At 56.8% G+C, this 19,072-nt stretch overlaps 10 non-coding genes and 2 pseudogenes across 10 annotated transcripts; all 12 read right to left on the reverse strand.

Annotated features, from left to right (window-relative positions):
* Positions 1-2,580: 2,580 nt before the first annotated feature.
* On the reverse strand, positions 2,581-2,699 carry LOC145426640 (5S ribosomal RNA). Its single transcript, XR_013907350.1, has one exon. It is a non-coding gene; the product is annotated as a 5S ribosomal RNA (ribosomal RNA).
* Positions 2,700-4,225: 1,526 nt separating this feature from the next.
* LOC145427734 (5S ribosomal RNA) lies at positions 4,226-4,344 on the reverse strand. The gene has a single exon (XR_013908276.1). It is a non-coding gene; the product is annotated as a 5S ribosomal RNA (ribosomal RNA).
* A 1,054-nt stretch (positions 4,345-5,398) lies between these two features.
* On the reverse strand, positions 5,399-5,517 carry LOC145427736 (5S ribosomal RNA). Its single transcript, XR_013908278.1, has one exon. It is a non-coding gene; the product is annotated as a 5S ribosomal RNA (ribosomal RNA).
* Positions 5,518-6,532: 1,015 nt separating this feature from the next.
* LOC145426761 (5S ribosomal RNA) lies at positions 6,533-6,651 on the reverse strand. The gene has a single exon (XR_013907477.1). It is a non-coding gene; the product is annotated as a 5S ribosomal RNA (ribosomal RNA).
* A 1,177-nt stretch (positions 6,652-7,828) lies between these two features.
* Positions 7,829-7,947, reverse strand: LOC145427230 (5S ribosomal RNA). The gene has a single exon (XR_013907962.1). It is a non-coding gene; the product is annotated as a 5S ribosomal RNA (ribosomal RNA).
* A 1,256-nt stretch (positions 7,948-9,203) lies between these two features.
* LOC145427295 (5S ribosomal RNA) lies at positions 9,204-9,322 on the reverse strand (annotated as a pseudogene).
* Positions 9,323-10,257: 935 nt separating this feature from the next.
* Positions 10,258-10,376, reverse strand: LOC145426762 (5S ribosomal RNA). The gene has a single exon (XR_013907478.1). It is a non-coding gene; the product is annotated as a 5S ribosomal RNA (ribosomal RNA).
* A 1,645-nt stretch (positions 10,377-12,021) lies between these two features.
* Positions 12,022-12,140, reverse strand: LOC145427272 (5S ribosomal RNA). The gene has a single exon (XR_013908005.1). It is a non-coding gene; the product is annotated as a 5S ribosomal RNA (ribosomal RNA).
* Positions 12,141-13,704: 1,564 nt separating this feature from the next.
* On the reverse strand, positions 13,705-13,823 carry LOC145427273 (5S ribosomal RNA). Its single transcript, XR_013908006.1, has one exon. It is a non-coding gene; the product is annotated as a 5S ribosomal RNA (ribosomal RNA).
* Positions 13,824-15,036: 1,213 nt separating this feature from the next.
* LOC145427042 (5S ribosomal RNA) lies at positions 15,037-15,155 on the reverse strand. The gene has a single exon (XR_013907766.1). It is a non-coding gene; the product is annotated as a 5S ribosomal RNA (ribosomal RNA).
* A 1,645-nt stretch (positions 15,156-16,800) lies between these two features.
* On the reverse strand, positions 16,801-16,919 carry LOC145426807 (5S ribosomal RNA). The gene has a single exon (XR_013907526.1). It is a non-coding gene; the product is annotated as a 5S ribosomal RNA (ribosomal RNA).
* A 1,211-nt stretch (positions 16,920-18,130) lies between these two features.
* On the reverse strand, positions 18,131-18,249 carry LOC145427296 (5S ribosomal RNA; annotated as a pseudogene).
* Between the last annotated feature and the right edge of the window lie 823 nt (positions 18,250-19,072).

Raw genomic sequence — 19,072 nt, forward strand, 5'->3', positions numbered from 1 at the left:
GGTGTGTTGTACATGGCCACAGCTAGCAGCACAGGGCCTGGTTTGGTGAAGATGGCCTCGGCCAGAAGCGCAGGGCCTGGTGTGATGTGAGTGGCCTGAGCAAGAGCCACAGGCCCTGGTGTGGTGTAATTGGCCTCAGCCAGCAGCCACAGGCCCTGGTGTGGTGTAAGTGGCCTCAGCCAGCAGCCACAGGCCCTGGTGTGGTGTAAGTGGCCTCAGCCAGAGCCACAGGCCCTGGTGTGGTGTAAGTGGCCTCAGCCAGTGCCACAGGCCCTGGTGTGGTGTAAGTGGCCTGAGCAAGAGCCACAGACCCTGGTGTGGTGTAATTGGCCTCAATAGCAACTAATGCCCTGGTGTGGTGTAGGTGGCCTCAGCCAGCAGCCACAGGCCCTGGTGTGGTGTAAGTGGCCTCAATAGCAACTAATGCCCTGGTGTGGTGTAAGTGGCCTCAGCCAGCAGCCACAGGCCCTGGTGTGGTGTAAGTGGCCTGAGCAAGAGCCACAGACCCTGGTGTGGTGTAATTGGCCTCAATAGCAACTAATGCCCTGTTGTGGTGTATGTGGCCTCAGCCAGCAGCCACAGGCCCTGGTGTGGTGTAAGTGGCCTCAGCCAGTGCAACAGGCCCTGGTGTGGTGTAAGTGGCCTGAGCAAGAGTCACAGACCCTGGTGTGGTGTAATTGGCCTCAATAGCAACTAAGGCCCTGGTGTGGTGTAGGTGGCCTCAGCCAGCAGCCACAGGCCCTTGTGTGGTGTAAGTGGCCTCAGCCAGCAGCCACAGGCCCTGGTGTGGTGTAAGTGGCCTCAGCCAGCAGCCACAGGCCCTGGTGTGGTGTAATTGGCCTCAATAGCAACTAAGGCCCTGGTGTGGTGTAAGTGGCCTGAGCAAGAGCCACAGACCCTGGTGTGGTGTAATTGGCCTCAATAGCAACTAAGGCTCTGGTGTGGTGTAAGTGGCCTCAGCCAGCAGCCACAGGCCCTGGTGTGGTGTAAGTGGCCTCAGCCAGCAGCCACAGGCCCTGATGTGGTGTAAGTGGCCCCAGCCGGTCACTCAGGCCCTGGTGTGGTGTAGGTGGCATCAGCTAGCAGCACAAGACATTGGAAAACAGCCAAAAGCAATGTCGTTAATGTGCCCTCATTAATGGGCAGCTGCTTGAGGTCTTTTAATACACCCCTTCTCTGGATCAAAAGCGGTTCAATGACATGAAAATGAAAGGCTTACAGCACAAGTTACGAAGACAATCCTATAACCATACCTGCATGTTTGCATAATACCCTAACCCAAAGGCTCAGTTTAGCATTTATCCAACAGCACAGGCCCTGGATTGTTGAAGATGGCCTCAGGAACCAGCACAGGGCCTGGTGTGTTGTACATGGCCACAGCTAGCAGCACAGGGCCTGGTTGGGTGAAGATGGCCTCGGCCAGAAGCGCAGGGCCTGGTGTGATGTGAGTGGCCTGAGCAAGAGCCACAGGCCCTGGTGTGGTGTAAGTGGCCTCAGCCAGAAGCCACAGGCACTGGTGTGGTGTAAGTGGCCTCAGCCAGCAGCCACAGGCCCTGGTGTGGTGTAAGTGGCCTCAGCCAGCAGCCACAGGCCCTGGTGTGGTGTAAGTGGCCTCAGCCAGCAGCCACAGGCCCTGGTGTGGTGTGGGTGGCCTCAGCCAGCAGCCAGCAGCCACAGGCCCTGGTGTGGTGTAAGTGGCCTCAGCCAGAGCCACAGGCCCTGGTGTAGTGTAAGTGGCCTCAGCCAGTGCCACAGGCCCTGGTGTGGTGTAAGTGGCCTGAGCAAGAGCCACAGACCCTGGTGTGGTGTAATTGGCCTCAATAGCAACTAATGCCCTGGTGTGGTGTAGGTGGCCTCAGCCAGCAGCCACAGGCCCTGGTGTGGTGTAAGTGGCCTCAGCCAGTGCCACAGGCCCTGGTGTGGTGTAAGGGGCCTCAATAGCAACTAATGCCCTGGTGTGGTGTAAGTGGCCTCAGCCAGCAGCCACAGGCACTGGTGTGGTGTAAGTGGCCTCAGCCAGCAGCACAAGGCCCTGGTGTGGTGTAAGTGGCCTCAGCCAGTGCCAGAGGCCCTGGTGTGGTGTAAGTGGCCTGAGCAAGAGCCACAGACCCTGGTGTGGTGTAATTGGCCTCAATAGCAACTAATGCCCTGGTGTGGTGTAGGTGGCCTCAGCCAGCAGCCACAGGCCCTGGTGTGGTGTAAGTGGCCTCAGCCAGTGCCAGAGGCCCTGGTGTGGTGTAAGTGGCCTGAGCAAGAGCCACAGACCCTGGTGTGGTGTAATTGGCCTCAATAGCAACTAATGCCCTGGTGTGGTGTAAGTGGCCTCAGCCAGCAGCCACAGGCCCTGGTGTGGTGTAAGTGGCCTCAGCCAGCAGCCACAGGCCCTGATGTGGTGTAAGTGGCCCCAGCCGGTCACTCAGGCCCTGGTGTGGTGTAGGTGGCATCAGCTAGCAGCACAAGACATTGGAAAACAGCCAAAAGCAATGTCGTTAATGTGCCCTCATTAATGGGCAGCTGCTTTTGGTCTTTTAATACACCCCTTCTCTGGATCAAAAGCGGTTCAATGACATGAAAATGAAAGGCTTACAGCACCAGGTATTCCCAGGCAGTCTCCCATTCAAGTACTAACCAAGCCCAGCCCTGCTTAGCTTCCGAGATCAGACGAGGTCGGGCGTGCTCAGGGTGGTATGGCCGTAAGCTGCTGGCCCCAGCACAATGTCTCAATTTATGGATTCAACTGATTAGGTGGCAAGTACCTGAAGTTACGAAGACAATCCTTTAACCATACCTGCATGTTTGCATAATACCCTAACCCAAAGGCTCAGTTTAGCATTTATCTAACAGCACAGGCCCTGGATTGTTGAAGATGGCCTCAGGAACCAGCACAGGGCCTGGTGTGTTGTACATGGCCACAGCTAGCAGCACAGGGCCTGGTTTGGTGAAGATGGCCTCGGCCAGAAGCGCAGGGCCTGGTGTGATGTGAGTGGCCTGAGCAAGAGCCACAGGCCCTGGTGTGGTGTAATTGGCCTCAGCCAGCAGCCACAGGCCCTGGTGTGGTGTAAGTGGCCTCAGCCAGCAGCCACAGGCCCTGGTGTGGTGTAAGTGGCCTCAGCCAGTGCCACAGGCCCTGGTGTGGTGTAAGTGGCCTGAGCAAGAGTCACAGACCCTGGTGTGGTGTAATTGGCCTCAATAGCAACTAAGGCCCTGGTGTGGTGTAAGTGGCCTCAGCCAGAAGCCACAGGCACTGGTGTGGTGTAAGTGGCCTCAGCCAGCAGCCACAGGCCCTGGTGTGGTGTAAGTGGCCTCAGCCAGCAGCCACAGGCCCTGGTGTGGTGTAAGTGGCCTCAGCCAGCAGCCACAGGCCCTGGTGTGGTGTAAGTGGCCTCAGCCAGTGCCACAGGCCCTGGTGTGGTGTAAGTGGCCTCAGCCAGTGCCACAGGCCCTGGTGTGGTGTAAGTGGCCTGAGCAAGAGCCACAGACCCTGGTGTGGTGTAATTGGCCTCAATAGCAACTAATGCCCTGGTGTGGTGTAAGTGGCCTCAGCCAGCAGCCACAGGCCCTGGTGTGGTGTAAGTGGCCTCAGCCACTGCCACAGGCCCTGGTGTGGTGTAGGTGGCCTCAGCCAGCAGCCACAGGCCCTGGTGTGGTGTAAGTGGCCTCAATAGCAACTAATGCCCTGGTGTGGTGTAAGTGGCCTCAGCCAGCAGCCACAGGCCCTGGTGTGGTGTAAGTGGCCTCAGCCACTGCCACAGGCCCTGGTGTGGTGTAAGTGGCCTCAATAGCAACTAAGGCCCTGGTGTGGTGTAGGTGGCCTCAGCCAGCAGCCACAGGCCCTGGTGTGGTGTAAGTGGCCTCAGCCAGTGCCACAGGCCCTGGTGTGGTGTAAGTGGCCTGAGCAAGAGCCACAGACCCTGGTGTGGTGTAATTGGCCTCAATAGCAACTAATGCTCTGGTGTGGTGTAAGTGGCCTCAGCCAGCAGCCACAGGCCCTGGTGTGGTGTAAGTGGCCTCAGCCAGCAGCCACAGGCCCTGATGTGGTGTAAGTGGCCCCAGCCGGTCACTCAGGCCCTGGTGTGGTGTAGGTGGCATCAGCTAGCAGCACAAGACATTGGAAAACAGCCAAAAGCAATGTCGTTAATGTGCCCTCATTAATGGGCAGCTGCTTTTGGTCTTTTAATACACCCCTTCTCTGGATCAAAAGCGGTTCAATGACATGAAAATGAAAGGCTTACAGCACCAGGTATTCCCAGGTAGTCTCCCATCCAAGTACTAACCAAGCCCAGCCCTGCTTAGCTTCCGAGATCAGACGAGGTCGGGCGTGCTCAGGGTGGTATGGCCGTAAGCTGCTGGCCCCAGCACAATGTCTCAATTTATGGATTCAACTGATTAGGTGGCAAGTACCTGAAGTTACGAAGACAATCCTTTAACCATACCTGCATGTTTGCATAATACCCTAACCCAAAGGCTCAGTTTAGCATTTATCTAACAGCACAGGCCCTGGATTGTTGAAGATGGCCTCAGGAACCAGCACAGGGCCTGGTGTGTTGTACATGGCCACAGCTAGCAGCACAGGGCCTGGTTTGGTGAAGATGGCCTCGGCCAGAAGCGCAGGGTCTGGTGTGATGTGAGTGGCCTGAGCAAGAGCCACAGGCCCTGGTGTGGTGTAAGTGGCCTCAGCCAGAAGCCACAGGTACTGGTGTGGTGTAAGTGGCCTCAGCCAGCAGCCACAGGCCCTGGTGTGGTGTAAGTGGCCTCAGCCAGAGCCACAGGCCCTGGTGTGGTGTAAGTGGCCTCAGCCAGTGCCACAGGCCCTGGTGTGGTGTAAGTGGCCTGAGCAAGAGCCACAGACCCTGGTGTGGTGTAATTGGCCTCAATAGCAACTAATGCCCTGGTGTGGTGTAGGTGGCCTCAGCCAGCAGCCACAGGCCCTGGTGTGGTGTAAGTGGCCTCAATAGCAAATAATGCCCTGGTGTGGTGTAAGTGGCCTCTGCCAGCAGCCACAGGCCCTGGTGTGGTGTAAGTGGCCTCAGCCAGTGCCACAGGCCCTGGTGTGGTGTAAGTGGCCTGAGCAAGAGCCACAGACCCTGGTGTGGTGTAATTGGCCTCAATAGCAACTAATGCTCTGGTGTGGTGTAAGTGGCCTCAGCCAGCAGCCACAGGCCCTGGTGTGGTGTAAGTGGCCTCAGCCAGCAGCCACAGGCCCTGATGTGGTGTAAGTGGCCCCAGCCGGTCACTCAGGCCCTGGTGTGGTGTAGGTGGCATCAGCTAGCAGCACAAGACATTGGAAAACAGCCAAAAGCAATGTCGTTAATGTGCCCTCATTAATGGGCAGCTGCTTTTGGTCTTTTAATACACCCCTTCTCTGGATCAAAAGCGGTTCAATGACATGAAAATGAAAGGCTTACAGCACCAGGTATTCCCAGGTAGTCTCCCATCCAAGTACTAACCAAGCCCAGCCCTGCTTAGCTTCCGAGATCAGACGAGGTCGGGCGTGCTCAGGGTGGTATGGCCGTAAGCTGCTGGCCCCAGCACAATGTCTCAATTTATGGATTCAACTGATTAGGTGGCAAGTACCTGAAGTTACGAAGACAATCCTTTAACCATACCTGCATGTTTGCATAATACCCTAACCCAAAGGCTCAGTTTAGCATTTATCTAACAGCACAGGCCCTGGATTGTTGAAGATGGCCTCAGGAACCAGCACAGGGCCTGGTGTGTTGTACATGGCCACAGCTAGCAGCACAGGGCCTGGTTTGGTGAAGATGGCCTCGGCCAGAAGCGCAGGGCCTGGTGTGATGTGAGTGGCCTGAGCAAGAGCCACAGGCCCTGGTGTGGTGTAATTGGCCTCAGCCAGCAGCCACAGGCCCTGGTGTGGTGTAAGTGGCCTCAGCCAGCAGCCACAGGCCCTGGTGTGGTGTAAGTGGCCTCAGCCAGAGCCACAGGCCCTGGTGTGGTGTAAGTGGCCTCAGCCAGTGCCACAGGCCCTGGTGTGGTGTAAGTGGCCTGAGCAAGAGCCACAGACCCTGGTGTGGTGTAATTGGCCTCAATAGCAACTAATGCCCTGGTGTGGTGTAGGTGGCCTCAGCCAGCAGCCACAGGCCCTGGTGTGGTGTAAGTGGCCTCAATAGCAACTAATGCCCTGGTGTGGTGTAAGTGGCCTCAGCCAGCAGCCACAGGCCCTGGTGTGGTGTAAGTGGCCTGAGCAAGAGCCACAGACCCTGGTGTGGTGTAATTGGCCTCAATAGCAACTAAGGCCCTGGTGTGGTGTAGGTGGCCTCAGCCAGCAGCCACAGGCCCTGGTGTGGTGTAAGTGGCCTCAGCCAGCAACCATAGGGCCTGATGTGGTGTAAGTGGCCCCAGCCGGTCACTCAGGCCCTGGTGTGGTGTAAGTGGCATCAGCTAGCAGCACAAGACATTGGAAAACAGCCAAAAGCAATGTCGTTAATGTGCCCTCATTAATGGGCAGCTGCTTTTGGTCTTTTAATACACCCCTTCTCTGGATCAAAAGCGGTTCAATGACATGAAAATGAAAGGCTTACAGCACCAGGTATTCCAAGGAAGTCTCCCATCCAAGTACTAACCAAGCCCAGCCCTGCTTAGCTTCCGAGATCAGACGAGGTCGGGCGTGCTCAGGGTGGTATGGCCGTAAGCTGCTGGCCACAGCACAATGTCTCAATTTATGGATTCAACTGATTAGGTGGCAAGTACCTGAAGTTACGAAGACAATCCTATAACCATACCTGCATGTTTGCATAATACCCTAACCCAAAGGCTCAGTTTAGCATTTATCCAACAGCACAGGCCCTGGATTGTTGAAGATGGCCTCAGGAACCAGAACAGGGCCTGGTGTGTTGTACATGGCCACAGCTAGCAGCACAGGGCCTGGTTTGGTGAAGATGGCCTCGGCCAGAAGCACAGGGCCTGGTGTGATATGAGTGGCCTGAGCAAGAGCCACAGGCCCTGGTGTGGAGTAAGTGGCCTGAGCAAGAGCCACAGGCCCTGGTGTGGTGTAAGTGGCCTGAGCAAGAGCAACAGGCCCTGGTGTGGTGTAATTGGCCTCAATAGCAACTAAGGCCCTGGTGTGGTGTATGTGGCCTCAGCCAGCAGCCACAGGCCCTGGTGTGGTGTAAGTGGCCTCAGAAGCAAATAAGGCCGTGGTGTGGTGTATGTGGCCTCAGCCAGCAGCCACAGGCCCTTGGTGTGGTGTAAGTGGCCTCAGCCAGCAGCCACAGGCCCTGGTGTGGTGTGGGTGGCCTCAGCCAGCAGCCACAGGCCCTTGGTGTGGTGTAAGTCGCCTCATCCAGCAGCCACAGGCCCTGATGTGGTGTAAGTGGCCTCAGCCAGAGCCACAGGCCCTGGTGTGGTGTAAGTGGCCTCAGCCAGAGCCACAGGGTCTGGTGTGATATGAGTGGCCTGAGCAAGAGCCACAGGCCCTGGTGTGGTGTAAGTGGCCTCAGCCAGCAGCCACAGGCCCTGGTGTGGTGTGGGTGGCCTCAGCCAGCAGCCACAGGCCCTTGGTGTGGTGTAAGTCGCCTCATCCAGCAGCCACAGGCCCTGATGTGGTGTAAGTGGCCTCAGCCAGAGCCACAGGCCCTGGTGTGGTGTAAGTGGCCTCAGCCAGAGCCACAGGCCCTGATGTGGTGTAAGTGGCCCCAGCCGGTCACTCAGGCCCTGGTGTGGTGTAGGTGGCATCAGCTAGCAGCACAAGACATTGGAAAACAGCCAAAAGCAGTGTCGTTAATGTGCCCTCATTAATGGGCAGCTGCTTTTGGTCTTTTAATACACCACTTCTCTGGATCAAAAGTGGTTCAATGACATGAAAATGAAAGGCTTACAGCACCAGGTATTCCCAGGCAGTCTCCCATCCAAGTACTAACCACGCCCAGCCCTTCTTAGCTTCCGAGATCAGACGAGGTCGGGCGTGCTCAGGGTGGTATGGCCGTAAGCTGCTGGCCCCAGCACAATGTCTCAATTTATGGATTCAACTGATTAGGTGGCAAGTACCTGAAGTTACGAAGACAATCCTATAACCATACCTGCATGTTTGCATAATACCCTAACCCAAAGGCTCAGTTTGGCATTTATCTAACAGCACAGGCCCTGGATTGTTGAAGATGGCCTCAGGAACCAGCACAGGGCCTGGTGTGTTGTACATGGCCACAGCAAGCAGCACAGGGCCAGGTTTGGTGAAGATGGCCTCGGCCAGAAGCACAGGGTCTGGTGTGATATGAGTGGCCTGAGCAAGAGCCACAGGCCCTGGTGTGGTGTAAGTGGCCTCAGCCAGCAGCCACAGGCCCTGGTGTGGTGTGGGTGGCCTCAGCCAGCAGCCACAGGCCCTTGTGTGGTGTAAGTGGCCTCAGCCAGCAGCCACAGGCCCTGGTGTGGTGTAAGTGGCCTCAGCCAGTGCCACAGGCCCTGGTGTGGTGTAATTGGCCTCAATAGCAACTAAGGCCCTGGTGTTGTGTATGTGGCCTCAGCCAGCAGCCACAGGCCCTGGTGTGGTGTAAGTGGCCTCAATAGCAACTAATGCCCTGGTGTGGTGTAAGTGGCCTCAGCCAGCAGCCACAGGCACTGGTGTGGTGTAAGTGCCCTCAGCCAGCAGCCACAGGCACTTGGTGTGGTGTAAGTGCCCTCAGCCAGCAGCCACAGGCCCTGGTGTGGTGTAAGTGGCCTGAGCAAGAGCCACAGGCCCTGGTGTGGTGTAAGTGGCCTCAGCCAGAAGCCACAGGCACTGGTGTGGTGTAAGTGCCCTCAGCCAGCAGCCACAGGCCCTGGTGTGGTGTAAGTGGCCTCAGCCAGCAGCCACAGGCCCTGGTGTGGTGTAAGTGGCCTCAGCCAGCAGCCACAGGCCCTGGTGTGGTGTAAGTGGCCTCAGCCAGTGCCACAGGCCCTGGTGTGGTGTAAGTGGCCTGAGCAAGAGCCACAGACCCTGGTGTGGTGTAATTGGCCTCAATAGCAACTAATGCCCTGGTGTGGTGTAAGTGGCCTCAGCCAGCAGCCACAGGCCCTGATGTGGTGTAAGTTGCCCCAGCCGGTCACTCAGGCCCTGGTGTGGTGTAGGTGGCATCAGCTAGCAGCACAAGACATTGGAAAACAGCCAAAAGCAATGTCGTTAATGTGCCCTCATTAATGGGCAGCTGCTTTTGGTCTTTTAATACACCCCTTCTCTGGATCAAAAGCGGTTCAAAGACATGAAAATGAAAGGCTTACAGCACCTGGTATTCCAAGGAAGTCTCCCATCCAAGTACTAACCAAGCCCAGCCCTGCTTAGCTTCCGAGATCAGACGTGGTCGGGCATGCTCAGGGTGGTATGGCCCTAAGCTGCTGGCCACAGCACAATGTCTCAATTTATGGATTCAAGTGATTAGGTGGCAAGTACCTGGAGTTACGAAGACAATCCTATAACCATACCTGCATGTTTGCATAATACCCTAACCCAAAGGCTCAGTTTAGCATTTATCCAACAGCACAGGCCCTGGATTGTTGAAGATGGCCTCAGGAACAAGAACAGGGCCTGGTGTGTTGTACATGGTCACAGCTAGCAGCACAGGGCCTGGTTTGGTGAAGATGGCCTCGGCCAGAAGCACAGGGCCTGGTGTGATATGAGTGGCCTGAGCAAGAGCCACAGGCCCTGGTGTGGAGTAAGTGGCCTGAGCAAGAGCCACAGGCCCTGGTGTGGTGTAAGTGGCCTCAGCCAGAGCCACAGGCCCTGGTGTGGTGTAAGTGGCCTTAGAAGCAAATAAGGCCGTGGTGTGGTGTAAGTGGCCTCAGCCAGAGCCACAGGCCCTGGTGTGGTGTAAGTGGCCTCAATAGCAACTAAGGCCCTGGTGTGGTGTAAGTGGCCTCATCCAGCAGCCACAGGCCTTGGTGTGGTGTAAGTCGCCTCATCCAGCAGCCACAGGCCCTGGTGTGGTGTAAGTGGCCTGAGCAAGAGCCACAGACCCTGGTGTGGTGTAATTGGCCTCAATAGCAAGTAAGGCCCTGGTGTGGTGTAGGTGGCCTCAGCCAGCAGCCACAGGCCCTGGTGTGGTGTAAGTGGCCTCAGCCAGCAACCACAGGCCCTGATGTGGTGTAAGTGGCCCCAGCCGGTCACTCAGGCCCTGGTGTGGTGTAAGTGGCATCAGCTAGCAGCACAAGACATTGGAAAACAGCCAAAAGCAATGTCGTTAATGTGCCCTCATTAATGGGCAGCTGCTTTTGGTCTTTTAATACACCCCTTCTCTGGATCAAAAGCGGTTCAATGACATGAAAATGAAAGGCTTACAGCACCAGGTATTCCAAGGAAGTCTCCCATCCAAGTACTAACCAAGCCCAGCCCTGCTTAGCTTCCGAGATCAGACGAGGTCGGGCGTGCTCAGGGTGGTATGGCCGTAAGCTGCTGGCCCCAGCACAATGTCTCAATTTATGGATTCAACTGATTAGGTGGCAAGTACCTGAAGTTACGAAGACAATCCTATAACCATACCTGCATGTTTGCATAATACCCTAACCCAAAGGCTCAGTTTGGCATTTATCTAACAGCACAGGCCCTGGATTGTTGAAGATGGCCTCAGGAACCAGCACAGGGCCTGGTGTGTTGTACATGGCCACAGCAAGCAGCACAGGGCCAGGTTTGGTGAAGATGGCCTCGGCCAGAAGCACAGGGTCTGGTGTGATATGAGTGGCCTGAGCAAGAGCCACAGGCCCTGGTGTGGTGTAAGTGGCCTCAGCCAGCAGCCACAGGCCCTGGTGTGGTGTGGGTGGCCTCATCCAGCAGCCACAGGCCCTTGTGTGGTGTAAGTGGCCTCAGCCAGCAGCCACAGGCCCTGGTGTGGTGTAAGTGGCCTCAGCCAGTGCCACAGGCCCTGGTGTGGTGTAATTGGCCTCAATAGCAACTAAGGCCCTGGTGTTGTGTATGTGGCCTCAGCCAGCAGCCACAGGCCCTGGTGTGGTGTAAGTGGCCTCAATAGCAACTAATGCCCTGGTGTGGTGTAAGTGGCCTCAGCCAGCAGCCACAGGCACTGGTGTGGTGTAAGTGCCCTCAGCCAGCAGCCACAGGCACTGGTGTGGTGTAAGTGCCCTCAGCCAGCAGCCACAGGCCCTGGTGTGGTGTAAGTGGCCTGAGCAAGAGCCACAGGCCCTGGTGTGGTGTAAGTGGCCTCAGCCAGCAGCCACAGGCCCTGGTGTGGTGTAAGTGCCCTCAGCCAGCAGCCACAGGCCCTGGTGTGGTGTAAGTGGCCTCAGCCAGCAGCCACAGGCCCTGGTGTGGTGTAAGTGGCCTCAGCCAGAGCCACAGGCCCTGGTGTGGTGTAAGTGGCCTCAGCCAGTGCCACAGGCCCTGGTGTGGTGTAAGTGGCCTGAGCAAGAGCCACAGACCCTGGTGTGGTGTAATTGGCCTCAATAGCAACTAATGCCCTGGTGTGGTGTAGGTGGCCTCAGCCAGCAGCCACAGGCCCTGGTGTGGTGTAAGTGGCCTCAATAGCAACTAATGCCCTGGTGTGGTGTAAGTGGCCTCAGCCAGCAGCCACAGGCCCTGGTGTGGTGTAAGTGGCCTGAGCAAGAGCCACAGACCCTGGTGTGGTGTAATTGGCCTCAATAGAAACTAAGGCCCTGGTGTGGTGTAGGTGGCCTCAGCCAGCAGCCACAGGCCCTGGTGTGGTGTAAGTGGCCTCAGCCAGTGCCACAGGCCCTGGTGTGGTGTAAGTGGCCTGAGCAAGAGCCACAGACCCTGGTGTGGTGTAATTGGCCTCAATAGCAACTAATGCCCTGGTGTGGTGTAAGTGGCCTCAGCCAGCAGCCACAGGCCCTGGTGTGGTGTAAGTGGCCTCAGCCAGCAGCCACAGGCCCTGATGTGGTGTAAGTGGCCCCAGCCAGTCACTCAGGCCCTGGTGTGGTGTAGGTGGCATCAGCTAGCAGCACAAGACATTGGAAAACAGCCAAAAGCAATGTCGTTAATGTGCCCTCATTAATGGGCAGCTGCTTTTGGTCTTTTAATACACCCCTTCTCTGGATCAAAAGCGGTTCAATAACATGAAAATGAAAGGCTTACAGCACCAGGTATTCCCAGGCAGTCTCCCATCCAAGTACTAACCAAGCCCAGCCCTGCTTAGCTTCCAAGATCAGACGAGGTCGGGCGTGCTCAGGGTGGTATGGGCGTAAGCTGCTGGCCCCAGCACAATGTCTCAATTTATGGATTCAACTGATTAGGTGGCAAGTACCTGAAGTTACGAAGACAATCCTTTAACCATACCTGCATGTTTGCATAATACCCTAACCCAAAGGCTCAGTTTAGCATTTATCTAACAGCACAGGCCCTGGATTGTTGAAGATGGCCTCAGGAACCAGCACAGGGCCTGGTGTGTTGTACATGGCCACAGCTAGCAGCACAGGGCCTGGTTTGGTGAAGATGGCCTCGGCCAGAAGCGCAGGGCCTGGTGTGATGTGAGTGGCCTGAGCAAGAGCCACAGGCCCTGGTGTGGTGTAAGTGGCCTGAGCAAGAGCCACAGGCCCTGGTGTGGTGTAAGTGGCCTCAGCCAGTGCCACAGGCCCTGGTGTGGTGTAATTGGCCTCAATAGCAACTAAGGCCCTGGTGTTGTGTATGTGGCCTCAGCCAGCAGCCACAGGCCCTGGTGTGGTGTAAGTGGCCTCAATAGCAACTAATGCCCTGGTGTGGTGTAAGTGGCCTCAGCCAGCAGCCACAGGCACTGGTGTGGTGTAAGTGCCCTCAGCCAGCAGCCACAGGCACTGGTGTGGTGTAAGTGCCCTCAGCCAGCAGCCACAGGCCCTGGTGTGGTGTAAGTGGCCTGAGCAAGAGCCACAGGCCCTGGTGTGGTGTAAGTGGCCTCAGCCAGCAGCCACAGGCCCTGGTGTGGTGTAAGTGCCCTCAGCCAGCAGCCACAGGCCCTGGTGTGGTGTAAGTGGCCTCAGCCAGCAGCCACAGGCCCTGGTGTGGTGTAAGTGGCCTCAGCCAGAGCCACAGGCCCTGGTGTGGTGTAAGTGGCCTCAGCCAGTGCCACAGGCCCTGGTGTGGTGTAAGTGGCCTGAGCAAGAGCCACAGACCCTGGTGTGGTGTAATTGGCCTCAATAGCAACTAATGCCCTGGTGTGGTGTAGGTGGCCTCAGCCAGCAGCCACAGGCCCTGGTGTGGTGTAAGTGGCCTCAATAGCAACTAATGCCCTGGTGTGGTGTAAGTGGCCTCAGCCAGCAGCCACAGGCCCTGGTGTGGTGTAAGTGGCCTGAGCAAGAGCCACAGACCCTGGTGTGGTGTAATTGGCCTCAATAGAAACTAAGGCCCTGGTGTGGTGTAGGTGGCCTCAGCCAGCAGCCACAGGCCCTGGTGTGGTGTAAGTGGCCTCAGCCAGTGCCACAGGCCCTGGTGTGGTGTAAGTGGCCTGAGCAAGAGCCACAGACCCTGGTGTGGTGTAATTGGCCTCAATAGCAACTAATGCCCTGGTGTGGTGTAAGTGGCCTCAGCCAGCAGCCACAGGCCCTGGTGTGGTGTAAGTGGCCTCAGCCAGCAGCCACAGGCCCTGATGTGGTGTAAGTGGCCCCAGCCAGTCACTCAGGCCCTGGTGTGGTGTAGGTGGCATCAGCTAGCAGCACAAGACATTGGAAAACAGCCAAAAGCAATGTCGTTAATGTGCCCTCATTAATGGGCAGCTGCTTTTGGTCTTTTAATACACCCCTTCTCTGGATCAAAAGCGGTTCAATAACATGAAAATGAAAGGCTTACAGCACCAGGTATTCCCAGGCAGTCTCCCATCCAAGTACTAACCAAGCCCAGCCCTGCTTAGCTTCCAAGATCAGACGAGGTCGGGCGTGCTCAGGGTGGTATGGGCGTAAGCTGCTGGCCCCAGCACAATGTCTCAATTTATGGATTCAACTGATTAGGTGGCAAGTACCTGAAGTTACGAAGACAATCCTTTAACCATACCTGCATGTTTGCATAATACCCTAACCCAAAGGCTCAGTTTAGCATTTATCTAACAGCACAGGCCCTGGATTGTTGAAGATGGCCTCAGGAACCAGCACAGGGCCTGGTGTGTTGTACATGGCCACAGCTAGCAGCACAGGGCCTGGTTTGGTGAAGATGGCCTCGGCCAGAAGCGCAGGGCCTGGTGTGATGTGAGTGGCCTGAGCAAGAGCCACAGGCCCTGGTGTGGTGTAAGTGGCCTGAGCAAGAGCCACAGGCCCTGGTGTGGTGTAAGTGGCCTCAGCCAGCAGCCACAGGCCCTGGTGTGGTGTAAGTGGCCTCAATAGCAACTAAGGCCCTGGTGTGGTGTAAGTGGCCTCAGCCAGAAGCCACAGGCACTGGTGTGGTGTAAGTGGCCTCAGCCAGCAGCCACAGGCCCTGGTGTGGTGTAAGTGGCCTCAGCCAGCAGCCACAGGCCCTGGTGTGGTGTAAGTGGCCTCAGCCAGCAGCCACAGGCCCTGGTGTGGTGTAAGTGGCCTCAGCCAGAGCCACAGGCCCTGGTGTGGTGTAAGTGGCCTCAGCCAGTGCCACAGGCCCTGGTGTGGTGTAAGTGGCCTGAGCAAGAGCCACAGACCCTGGTGTGGTGCAATTGGCCTCAATAGCAACTAATGCCCTGGTGTGGTGTAAGTGGCCTCAGCCAGCAGCCACAGGCCCTGGTGTGGTGTAAGTGGCCTCAATAGCAACTAATGCCCTGGTGTGGTGTAAGTGGCCTCAGCCAGCAGCCACAGGCCCTGGTGTGGTGTAAGTGGCCTCAGCCAGTGCCACAGGCCCTGGTGTGGTGTAAGTGGCCTCAGCCAGCAGCCACAGGCCCTGGTGTGGTGTAAGTGGCCTCAGCCAGCAGCCACAGGCCCTGGTGTGGTGTAAGTGGCCTCAGCCAGAGCCACAGGCCCTGATGTGGTGTAAGTGGCCCCAGCCGGTCACTCAGGCCCTGGTGTGGTGTAGGTGGCATCAGCTAGCAGCACAAGACATTGGAAAACAGCCAAAAGCAGTGTCGTTAATGTGCCCTCATTAATGGGCAGCTGCTTTTGGTCTTTTAATACACCCCTTCTCTGGATCAAAAGCGGTTCAATGACATGAAAATCAAAGGCTTACAGCACCAGGTATTCCCAGGCAGTCTCCCATCCAAGTACTAACCAAGCCCAGCCCTTCTTAGCTTCCGAGATCAGACGAGGTCGGGCGTGCTCAGGGTGGTATGGCCGTAAGCTGCTGGCCCCAGCACAATGTCTCAATTTATGGATTCAACTGATTAGGTGGCAAGTACCTGAAGTTACGAAGACAATCCTATAACCATACCTGCATGTTTGCATAATACCCTAACCCAAAGGCTCAGTTTGGCATTTATCTAACAGCACAGGCCCTGGATTGTTGAAGATGGCCTCAGGAACCAGCACAGGGCCTGGTGTGTTGTACATGGCCACAGCAAGCAGCACAGGGCCAGGTTTGGTGAAGATGGCCTCGGCCAGAAGCACAGGGTCTGGTGTGATATGAGTGGCCTGAGCAAGAGCCACAGGCCCTGGTGTGGTGTAAGTGGCCTCAGCCAGCAGCCACAGGCCCTGGTGTGGTGTGGGTGGCCTCATCCAGCAGCCACAGGCCCTTGTGTGGTGTAAGTGGCCTCAGCCAGCAGCCACAGGCCCTGGTGTGGTGTAAGTGGCCTCAGCCAGTGCCACAGGCCCTGGTGTGGTGTAATTGGCCTCAATAGCAACTAAGGCCCTGGTGTTGTGTATGTGGCCTCAGCCAGCAGCCACAGGCCCTGGTGTGGTGTAAGTGGCCTCAATAGCAACTAATGCCCTGGTGTGGTGTAAGTGGCCTCAGCCAGCAGCCACAGGCACTGGTGTGGTGTAAGTGCCCTCAGCCAGCAGCCACAGGCACTGGTGTGGTGTAAGTGCCCTCAGCCAGCAGCCACAGGCCCTGGTGTGGTGTAAGTGGCCTGAGCAAGAGCCACAGGCCCTGGTGTGGTGTAAGTGGCCTCAGCCAGCAGCCACAGGCCCTGGTGTGGTGTAAGTGCCCTCAGCCAGCAGCCACAGGCCCTGGTGTGGTGTAAGTGGCCTCAGCCAGCAGCCACAGGCCCTGGTGTGGTGTAAGTGGCCTCAGCCAGAGCCACAGGCCCTGGTGTGGTGTAAGTGGCCTCAGCCAGTGCCACAGGCCCTGGTGTGGTGTAAGTGGCCTGAGCAAGAGCCACAGACCCTGGTGTGGTGTAATTGGCCTCAATAGCAACTAATGCCCTGGTGTGGTGTAGGTGGCCTCAGCCAGCAGCCACAGGCCCTGGTGTGGTGTAAGTGGCCTCAATAGCAACTAATGCCCTGGTGTGGTGTAAGTGGCCTCAGCCAGCAGCCACAGGCCCTGGTGTGGTGTAAGTGGCCTGAGCAAGAGCCACAGACCCTGGTGTGGTGTAATTGGCCTCAATAGCAACTAAGGCCCTGGTGTGGTGTAGGTGGCCTCAGCCAGCAGCCACAGGCCCTGGTGTGGTGTAAGTGGCCTCAGCCAGTGCCACAGGCCCTGGTGTGGTGTAAGTGGCCTGAGCAAGAGCCACAGACCCTGGTGTGGTGTAATTGGCCTCAATAGCAACTAATGCCCTGGTGTGGTGTAAGTGGCCTCAGCCAGCAGCCACAGGCCCTGGTGTGGTGTAAGTGGCCTCAGCCAGCAGCCACAGGCCCTGATGTGGTGTAAGTGGCCCCAGCCGGTCACTCAGGCCCTGGTGTGGTGTAGGTGGCATCAGCTAGCAGCACAAGACATTGGAAAACAGCCAAAAGCAATGTCGTTAATGTGCCCTCATTAATGGGCAGCTGCTTTTGGTCTTTTAATACACCCCTTCTCTGGATCAAAAGCGGTTCAATAACATGAAAATGAAAGGCTTACAGCACCAGGTATTCGCAGGCAGTCTCCCATCCAAGTACTAACCAAGCCCAGCCCTGCTTAGCTTCCGAGATCAGACGAGGTCGGGCGTGCTCAGGGTGGTATGGCCGTAAGCTGCTGGCCCCAGCACAATGTCTCAATTTATGGATTCAACTGATTAGGTGGCAAGTACCTGAAGTTACGAAGACAATCCTTTAACCATACCTGCATGTTTGCATAATACCCTAACCCAAAGGCTCAGTTTAGCATTTATCTAACAGCACAGGCCCTGGATTGTTGAAGATGGCCTCAGGAACCAGCACAGGGCCTGGTGTGTTGTACATGGCCACAGCTAGCAGCACAGGGCCTGGTTTGGTGAAGATGGCCTCGGCCAGAAGCGCAGGGCCTGGTGTGATGTGAGTGGCCTGAGCAAGAGCCACAGGCCCTGGTGTGGTGTAAGTGGCCTGAGCAAGAGCCACAGGCCCTGGTGTGGTGTAAGTGGCCTCAGCCAGCAGCCACAGGCCCTGGTGTGGTGTAAGTGGCCTCAATAGCAACTAAGGCCCTGGTGTGGTGTAAGTGGCCTCAGCCAGAAGCCACAGGCACTGGTGTGGTGTAAGTGGCCTCAGCCAGCAGCCACAGGCCCTGGTGTGGTGTAAGTGGCCTCAGCCAGCAGCCACAGGCCCTGGTGTGGTGTAAGTGGCCTCAGCCAGAGCCACAGGCCCTGGTGTGGTGTAAGTGGCCTCAGCCAGTGCCACAGGCCCTGGTGTGGTGTAAGTGGCCTGAGCAAGAGCCACAGACCCTGGTGTGGTGTAATTGGCCTCAATAGCAACTAATGCCCTGGTGTGGTGTAGGTGGCCTCAGCCAGCAGCCACAGGCCCTGGTGTGGTGTAAGTGGCCTCAATAGCAAATAATGCCCTGGTGTGGTGTAAGTGGCCTCTGCCAGCAGCCACAGGCCCTGGTGTGGTGTAAGTGGCCTCAGCCAGTGCCACAGGCCCTGGTGTGGTGTAAGTGGCCTGAGCAAGAGCCACAGACCCTGGTGTGGTGTAATTGGCCTCAATAGCAACTAATGCTCTGGTGTGGTGTAAGTGGCCTCAGCCAGCAGCCACAGGCCCTGGTGTGGTGTAAGTGGCCTCAGCCAGCAGCCACAGGCCCTGATGTGGTGTAAGTGGCCCCAGCCGGTCACTCAGGCCCTGGTGTGGTGTAGGTGGCATCAGCTAGCAGCACAAGACATTGGAAAACAGCCAAAAGCAATGTCGTTAATGTGCCCTCATTAATGGGCAGCTGCTTTTGGTCTTTTAATACACCCCTTCTCTGGATCAAAAGCGGTTCAAAGACATGAAAATGAAAGGCTTACAGCACCTGGTATTCCAAGGAAGTCTCCCATCCAAGTACTAACCAAGCCCAGCCCTGCTTAGCTTCCGAGATCAGACGTGGTCGGGCATGCTCAGGGTGGTATGGCCCTAAGCTGCTGGCCACAGCACAATGTCTCAATTTATGGATTCAAGTGATTAGGTGGCAAGTACCTGGAGTTACGAAGACAATCCTATAACCATACCTGCATGTTTGCATAATACCCTAACCCAAAGGCTCAGTTTAGCATTTATCCAACAGCACAGGCCCTGGATTGTTGAAGATGGCCTCAGGAACAAGAACAGGGCCTGGTGTGTTGTACATGGTCACAGCTAGCAGCACAGGGCCTGGTTTGGTGAAGATGGCCTCGGCCAGAAGCACAGGGCCTGGTGTGATATGAGTGGCCTGAGCAAGAGCCACAGGCCCTGGTGTGGAGTAAGTGGCCTGAGCAAGAGCCACAGGCCCTGGTGTGGTGTAAGTGGCCTCAGCCAGAGCCACAGGCCCTGGTGTGGTGTAAGTGGCCTTAGAAGCAAATAAGGCCGTGGTGTGGTGTAAGTGGCCTCAGCCAGAGCCACAGGCCCTGGTGTGGTGTAAGTGGCCTCAATAGCAACTAAGGCCCTGGTGTGGTGTAAGTGGCCTCATCCAGCAGCCACAGGCCTTGGTGTGGTGTAAGTCGCCTCATCCAGCAGCCACAGGCCCTGGTGTGGTGTAAGTGGCCTGAGCAAGAGCCACAGACCCTGGTGTGGTGTAATTGGCCTCAATAGCAAGTAAGGCCCTGGTGTGGTGTAGGTGGCCTCAGCCAGCAGCCACAGGCCCTGGTGTGGTGTAAGTGGCCTCAGCCAGCAACCACAGGCCCTGATGTGGTGTAAGTGGCCCCAGCCGGTCACTCAGGCCCTGGTGTGGTGTAAGTGGCATCAGCTAGCAGCACAAGACATTGGA

The sequence above is a fragment of the Astatotilapia calliptera genome, chromosome 3, assembly GCF_964374335.1.
Source record: "Astatotilapia calliptera chromosome 3, fAstCal68.1, whole genome shotgun sequence".
Lineage (NCBI taxonomy): Eukaryota > Metazoa > Chordata > Actinopteri > Cichliformes > Cichlidae > Astatotilapia > Astatotilapia calliptera.